Source organism: Polypterus senegalus, unplaced genomic scaffold, assembly GCF_016835505.1.
Source record: "Polypterus senegalus isolate Bchr_013 unplaced genomic scaffold, ASM1683550v1 scaffold_5927, whole genome shotgun sequence".
NCBI classification, from domain to species: Eukaryota; Metazoa; Chordata; class Cladistia; order Polypteriformes; family Polypteridae; genus Polypterus; species Polypterus senegalus.
Window position 1 is genome coordinate 37,476 of NW_024385957.1, and position 6,746 is coordinate 44,221.

Consider the following 6,746-nt stretch of genomic DNA (forward strand, 5'->3'; position numbering starts at 1 on the left):
TTTGGGGGGTTTCATTTTTTGGGTTTTTTTCCCAATTTTTATTTTTTGGCCCCCTTTTCCCCCCTTTTGCATAAAAAAGAAAAAATCTTTTTGTTTTGTGTGGGGGTGTTTTAAGAAAAAGCGTTTTTTAGCGGCTTCTTTAAAAAAGGAAGAATTGGGGTTTAAAAAAGATGTAATCCCCCCCCCAAAAAGGGGCGAAAAATTTTAAAAACCCCAAATTTTACTTTTAATTTAAACAAAATCAAAAAAGGGGGAGTATCCGGAAGGATTTTTTTTCCTGGTTTGTAATTTTTTTTTTGTTTTTCCTCTTCTTTAGAAAATTTTAAAATGGAAAATGTGCATCAAAGGACATGGCGCTTAAGTACCCCGTTGATTGCGCTTTGGATTTCTGAATTCGGAAATAATATTGTTTTCAATGTGTGACCTGAAGTAGCCATCGATACAAGGTTTAACTTGATCTCCAAGGTTTGCCTCCCAAACACTGCACTTTTGCACTGACATAACGCACCCACGTGTTCAATTGAGAGCTCGGTGAAACAGGACATCCAAGTCCCAACCCACCCCCTGAGATTTCGACTGATTCAATAATGAGGAGCCCACCCAGTGTCTGCACACCATTAGGATTTCACCGAAGATCACTTAAACCTTGAAGTCGATCGTGGTTCTCGGCATCTAGTGGCCCGAAGTGACATGACGAGAACCCTATCGGCAAGCACGGTCTGGACATTGGTGTAAAGAAGAATTCACCAGCTCGGGACGTGTCTATTGTCTATTCCAGTTGTTCCTTTTGCGCCCAAGGAAGGGAAAATCAGGAGAAGTGGAAATAGCGATGGATCCCCGGACAAGTTGACTTCTGTCTAGAGGCCTTGCAAGAATTCGGATGTTGATTAGCATAAGTGGCGCTTTGTGTTCTCTGGGTGGTGGGCGGGGAGTTTCTTGCCCCTACCCATGATGCATTGCAGAGTGTGCACACTCAACATATTCAGTTCCATATAATCTAAATTCTTTGGCTGCATGTTTTAATGCTTCTCTGGTGCTCCTCACCTAGTTGTCCTTGGCGCCACCTTTTACCTTCAGTTTTGTAAGCTGAAGGTGTCGCATGTCACTGGCAGAGGCCTCACTGGCCGTGGTTCTCTTCCTGGCCGAACACACATGCTCTGGGTTCCTTCATCCTAATAAATCTTCGCCTTTTACTAAAGATTTCCGTGAGAGGACCGTAAAGAGTCTCAAAAAATTTTTTGCACAGCCTGTTTCTTGACAGGCTCTCTGAGCTTGTTTAAAAAGAAGTTTTCTTTCCTGTCTCTGTTCCCCTGGTTTAACCGTACTGATGTTGCATGTAACTCTTAGGTAGGATTTCAGAGGGTTTGCATGGTATCTGCTGAGTTTTTTCCGAAATTTCTTTTGGGATTTTTCAGGGGTTCGCTCTTGTACGCACGCTCTGATATTAAAGATAAGGAATCGAATTGCCTTGGGAGAAACATAAAGCCCCCATCTAAGCAAACAAGCAGATCCTTTAGCTGCGGGTCATATTCTTACAAACCATGCAGAAGATACCTTGGGATTCGGGAAAAAACTTTCAGATGATGGACAGCTACATACCTCAAATAGTGGCAAGACAGCATAGGAAATATGTTGAACCCAAAATTTCCCCCATTCTTCAGACTTTTAAACATGGGTAACACTTCAAAAATCTTATCAGCGGGGAGTATCCGAGAAGGACTTTGTTATTCCTGGTTTGTAATTGTTTATTTTTGTCTTTCACTCTTTGAGGAAAATTTTGCAAAATGGAAAAAGGGCATCAAAGGACATGGCGTTAAGTCCCCCTGCTGATTGCTGCTGATTTCTGAATTCCGTGGAAATATATTGTTTTAAAGTGTGACCTGAATGTAGCCATCGATACAAGGTTTAACTTGATTCCAAGGCTTGCCTCCCAAACACTGCACTTTTGCACTGACATAACGCTGACTGCCACGTGCCTCAATCTGTAGAGTTTCCGGGTGAAACAGGACATCCAAGTCCCAACCCACCTCTGAGATTTCGACTGATTCAATAATGAGGAGCCCACCCAGTGTCTGCACACTATTAGGATTTCACTCGATAGATCACTTAACCCTTGAAGTCGATCGCGTGGTTCTGCGATCTAGTGGCCTGAAGTGACATGACGAAACCCCATCGGCAAGCACGTCTGACATTGGTGTAAAGAAGAATTCACCAGCTCTGGACGTGTCATTGTCTATTCCAGTTGTTCCCTTTGCGCCCAAGGAAGCGGAAAATCAGGAGAAGTGGAAATAGCGATGGATACCCAGGACAAGCTGACTTCTGTCTAGAGGCCTTGCAAGAATTCAGATGTTGATTAGCATAGTGGCGTTTCTTTGTATCTCTGGGTGGTGGGCGGGAGTTTCTTGCCCCTACCCATGATGTATTGCAGAGTGTGCACACTCAACATATTCAGTTCCATATAATCTAAATTCCTTTGGCGCATCTGTTTTAATGCTTCTCTGGTGCTCCTCACCTAGTTGTCCTTTGGCCACCTTCTACCTTCAGTTTTTGTAAGTCTGACAAGGTAAGTGTATGTCAGCTGCGCGCAGGCCTCACTGGCCGTGGTTCTTCTTCCTGGCCGCAACACACATGCTCTGGGTTCCTTCATCCCTAATAAATCTTTCTTTTACTAAAGATTTCGTGGAGAGGACCAAGTAAAGAGTCTCAAAGAATTTTTGCACAGCCTGTTTCAGCAGGCTCTCTGAGCTTGCTTAAAAGAAGTTGTGTCTTTCCTGTCTCTGTCCCCTGGTTTAACCGACTGATGCTTGCATGTAACTCTTAGGTAGGATTTCAGAGGGTTTGATGGTATCTGCTGTGAGTTTTTTCCGTAATTCTTTTGGGAGTTTTCAGGGCTTCGCTCTTGTGTACGCACGCCTGCATATTAAAGATAAGGAATCGAATTGCCTTGTGTGAGGAAGAATAAAGCTCGCTATCTAAGCACACAAGCAGATCTTTAGCTGCGGTCATTCTTACAAAACCATGCAGAAGATACCTTGACTCTGGAAAAATCTTCAGATGATGGTAATAGCACATACCCTCAATAGTGGCAAGACAGCATAGGTAATATGTTGAATCCAAATCTCCCATTCTTCAGACTTTTAAACATGGGTAACACTTCAAAATCTTATCAGCGGGGAGTATCCGAGAAGGACTTTGTTATTCCTGGTTTGTAATTGTTTATTTTTGTCTTCACTTCTTGAGGAAAATTTTGCAAAATGGAAAATGTGCATCAAAGGACATGGCGCTTTTGTACCTTGATATTGTGCTGATTTCTGAATTCGTAGCAATATATGTTTCAATGTGTGACCTGAAGTAGCCATCGATACAAGGTTTAACTTGATCTCCAAGGCTTGCCTCCCAAAACATGACTTTGCACTGACATAACGCGATGCCACGTGCCTCAATCTGTAGAGTTTCCGGGTGAAACAGGACATCCAAGTCCAACCCACCTCTGAGATTTCACTGATTCAATAATGAGGAGCCCCAGTGTCTGCAACTATAGGATTTCACTCGAAGATCACTTAACCCTTGAAGTCGATCGTTGGTTCTCGGCATCTAGTGGCCTGAAGTGACATGACGAGAACCCTATCGGCAAGCACGTCTGGACATTGGTGTAAAGAAGAATTCACCAGCTCTGGACGTTCTATTGTCTATTCCAGTTGTTCCCTTTAGGCCTCAAGGAAGGGAAAATCAGGAGAAGTGGGAAATACGATGGATACCGGACGTGATTCTTCCTAGAGGCCTTGCAAGAATTCAGATGTTGATTAGCATAATGGCGCTTTGTATCTCCTGGGTGGTGGGCGGGAGTTTCTTGCCCCTACCCATGATGCATTGCAGAGTGTGCACACTCAACATATTCAGTTCCATATAATCTAAATTCCTTGGCTGCACTGTTTTAATGCTTCTCTGGTCTCCTCACCAGTTGTCCTTTGGCCTCACCTTCTACCTTCAGGTTTTTGTAAGTCTGACAAGGTGTCGCATGTCAGCTGCAGGCCCTCACTGGCCGGTTCTCTCTTCCCGGCCGCAACACACATGCTCTGGGTTCCTTCATCCCGAAAAATCTTTCGCCTTTACCAAAGATTCGGGGGAGGACCGCAAAGAGTCTCAAAAAATTTTTGACAGCCTGTTTCTGAGGCTCTCTGAGCTTGGTTAAAAAGAAGTTGTGTCTTTCCTGTCTCTGTTCCCCTGGTTTAACCGCACTGATGTTGATGTAACTCTTAGGAGGATTTCGAGGGTTTTGCGGGTATCTGCTGTGAGTTTTTTTCCGGGTATTTTTTGGGAGTTTTCAGGGCCCCGCCCCTTTGGGGTACGCACGCCTGCATATTAAAGATAAGGAATCAATTGCCTTGGTGGAGGGGAAAACATAAAGCTCGCTATTAAGCACACAAGCAGATCTTTTTGCGCGGTCATATCTCTTACAAAAACCCTGCAGAAGATACCTTTGGGGTTCTGGAAAAACTTTCTAGATGATGGACAGCTAAATACCTCAATAGTAAGCACAGCATAGGTAATTTTGTTGAATCCAAATCTCCATTCTTCAGACTTTAAACATGGGACACTTCAAAATCTTATCAGGGGGGTATCCGAAGGACTTTGTTATTCCCGGTTTGTAATTGTTTATTTTGTTCCCTTTTACTCTTCTTTGAGGAAAATTTGCAAATGGAAAAATGTGCATCAAAGGACATGGCGTAATACCCCGCTGATTGCTGCTGATTTCTGAATTCGTGGAAATAAAATTGTTTTCATGTGTGACCTGAATGTAGCCATCATACAAGGTTTAACTTGATCTCCAAGGTTTGCTCCCAAACACTGCCTTTGCACTGACATAACGCTGATGCCACGTGCTCAATCTGGAAATTCCCGGTGAAACAGGACATCCAAGTCCCAACCCACCTCTAGATTTCGACTGATTCAATAATGAGGAGCCCACCCAGTGTCTGCACACTATTAGGGTTTCACTGATAGATCATTTAACCTTGAAGTCGATCGGGGGGTTCTCGTGGGATCTAGTGGCCCTGAAGTGAATGACGAAACCCATCGGCAAGCACGGGTCGACATTGGGGAAAGAAGAATTCACCAGCTCTGACGTGTCTATTGTCTATTCCAGTTGTTCCCTTTGGCCCAAGGAAGCGGAAAATCGGAGAAGTGGAAAAGGAGGATACCCAGGACAAGCTGACTTCTGTCTAGAGGCCTTGCAAGAATTTTAGATGTTGATTAGCATAAGTGGCGCTTTGTATCTCTGGGTGGTTGGGGGGGTTTCTTGCCCTACCCATGATGTATTTCAGAGTGTGACACTTCAAATATTCAGTTCCATATAATCTAAATTCCTTTTAAAATGCACGTTTTAATGCTTCCTGGTGCTCCCCACCAGTTGTCCTTGGGCCCCCTTCTACCTTCAGTTTTTTGTAAGTCTGACAAGGTGTCGCATGTCACGGGAAAGGGGCCCACGGGTTTCTTTTTCCTGGCCCAACACACATGCTCTGTTCCCTTATCCCAAAATCTTTCGCCTTTACTAAAGATTTCCTGGAGAGGACCGAAAAAGTCTCAAAGAATTTTGCACAGCCTGTTTCCAGGCCCTCTGGGTTGGTTAAAAAAAAAAAGTTGGTCTTTCCTGTCTCTGTTCCCCTGGTTTCCCCCACTGATGTTTCATGTAACTCTTTGGAGGATTTCAGGGGGCATGGGATCTGCTGTGAGTTTTTTTTTCCGAATTTTTGGGGGTTTTTAGGGCTCCCTTGTGTAAAGCTTTTGATATTAAAGATAAGGAATCGAATTGCCTTGGGAGGAAGAAAAAGTTCCCCTTAACACACAAGCAGATCTTTAGTTTGGGGCATATCTCTTCAAAAAACCCTGCAGAAGATACCTTGGGATTCTGGAAAACTTTAGATGATGGTAATACATCCCTCAAAGGAAGGGACGCATAGGTAATATGTTTAATAACCCCCTTCTTCGACTTTAAACATGGGAAATTTAAAAAATTTTTCAGGGGGGACCAAAAGGGCTTTGTTATTCCTGGGGTTTTTAATTGTTTATTTTTTTTCTTTACTTTCTTTTTAGGAAAATTTTGCAAATGGAAAAAAAAAAAAAGGACATGGGGTTGAAACGGATTGCTGCGATTTCTGAATTCCCGGGGAAAAAATATTGTTTTCAATGTGACCTGAATGAGCCATCGAACAAGGGTTTTAAATTGATCCCAAGGCTTGCCTCCCAAACACTGCACTTTTTCACTGACATAACGCGATGCCACGTTTTAAACAGAGTTTTGGGGGAAACAGGAAACCAATCCCAACCCACCTCTGAATTTCCGACGATTAAAAAAGAGGGGGCCCCCCAGTTCCAATATTAGGATTTCACCGACTACTTAACCCTTAAGTCATCGGGGGGTTCTGCACAGTCCCGAAGTGACATGACGGGAAACCCCATCGGGGGACGGTCTGGGCATTGGGAAAGAAGAATTCACCAGCTCTGACGGTCATTGTCATTCCAGTTGTTCCTTTTCCAAGGAAGGGAAATCAGGAATGGAATCCGGGTGTACCCAGCAAATTTTTCCAAACCTTCAATTTAGTTTAAGCTAAGTGTTCCCTTTGCTCGGGGGTGGCGGGTTTCCTCCCCCCAGATGCATTTCGAGTGCACACCAAATATTCTTCCATAATTCCTTTTGGGTATGTTTAATTTCTCGGTTTCCCCACCATTTCCTTTGCATTTACTTA

General features: G+C 43.7%; 2 non-coding genes and 1 pseudogene across 2 annotated transcripts; all 3 read left to right on the top strand.

Annotated features, from left to right (window-relative positions):
• Nucleotides 1–1,152: 1,152 nt before the first annotated feature.
• LOC120522489 lies at nucleotides 1,153–1,264 on the top strand. Its single transcript, XR_005632398.1, has one exon. It is a non-coding gene; the product is annotated as a U5 spliceosomal RNA (small nuclear RNA).
• A 1,365-nt stretch (nucleotides 1,265–2,629) lies between these two features.
• On the top strand, nucleotides 2,630–2,739 carry LOC120522501. The gene has a single exon (XR_005632403.1). It is a non-coding gene; the product is annotated as a U5 spliceosomal RNA (small nuclear RNA).
• Nucleotides 2,740–4,071: 1,332 nt separating this feature from the next.
• LOC120522497 lies at nucleotides 4,072–4,178 on the top strand (annotated as a pseudogene).
• The last annotated feature ends 2,568 nt before the right edge of the window (nucleotides 4,179–6,746 follow it).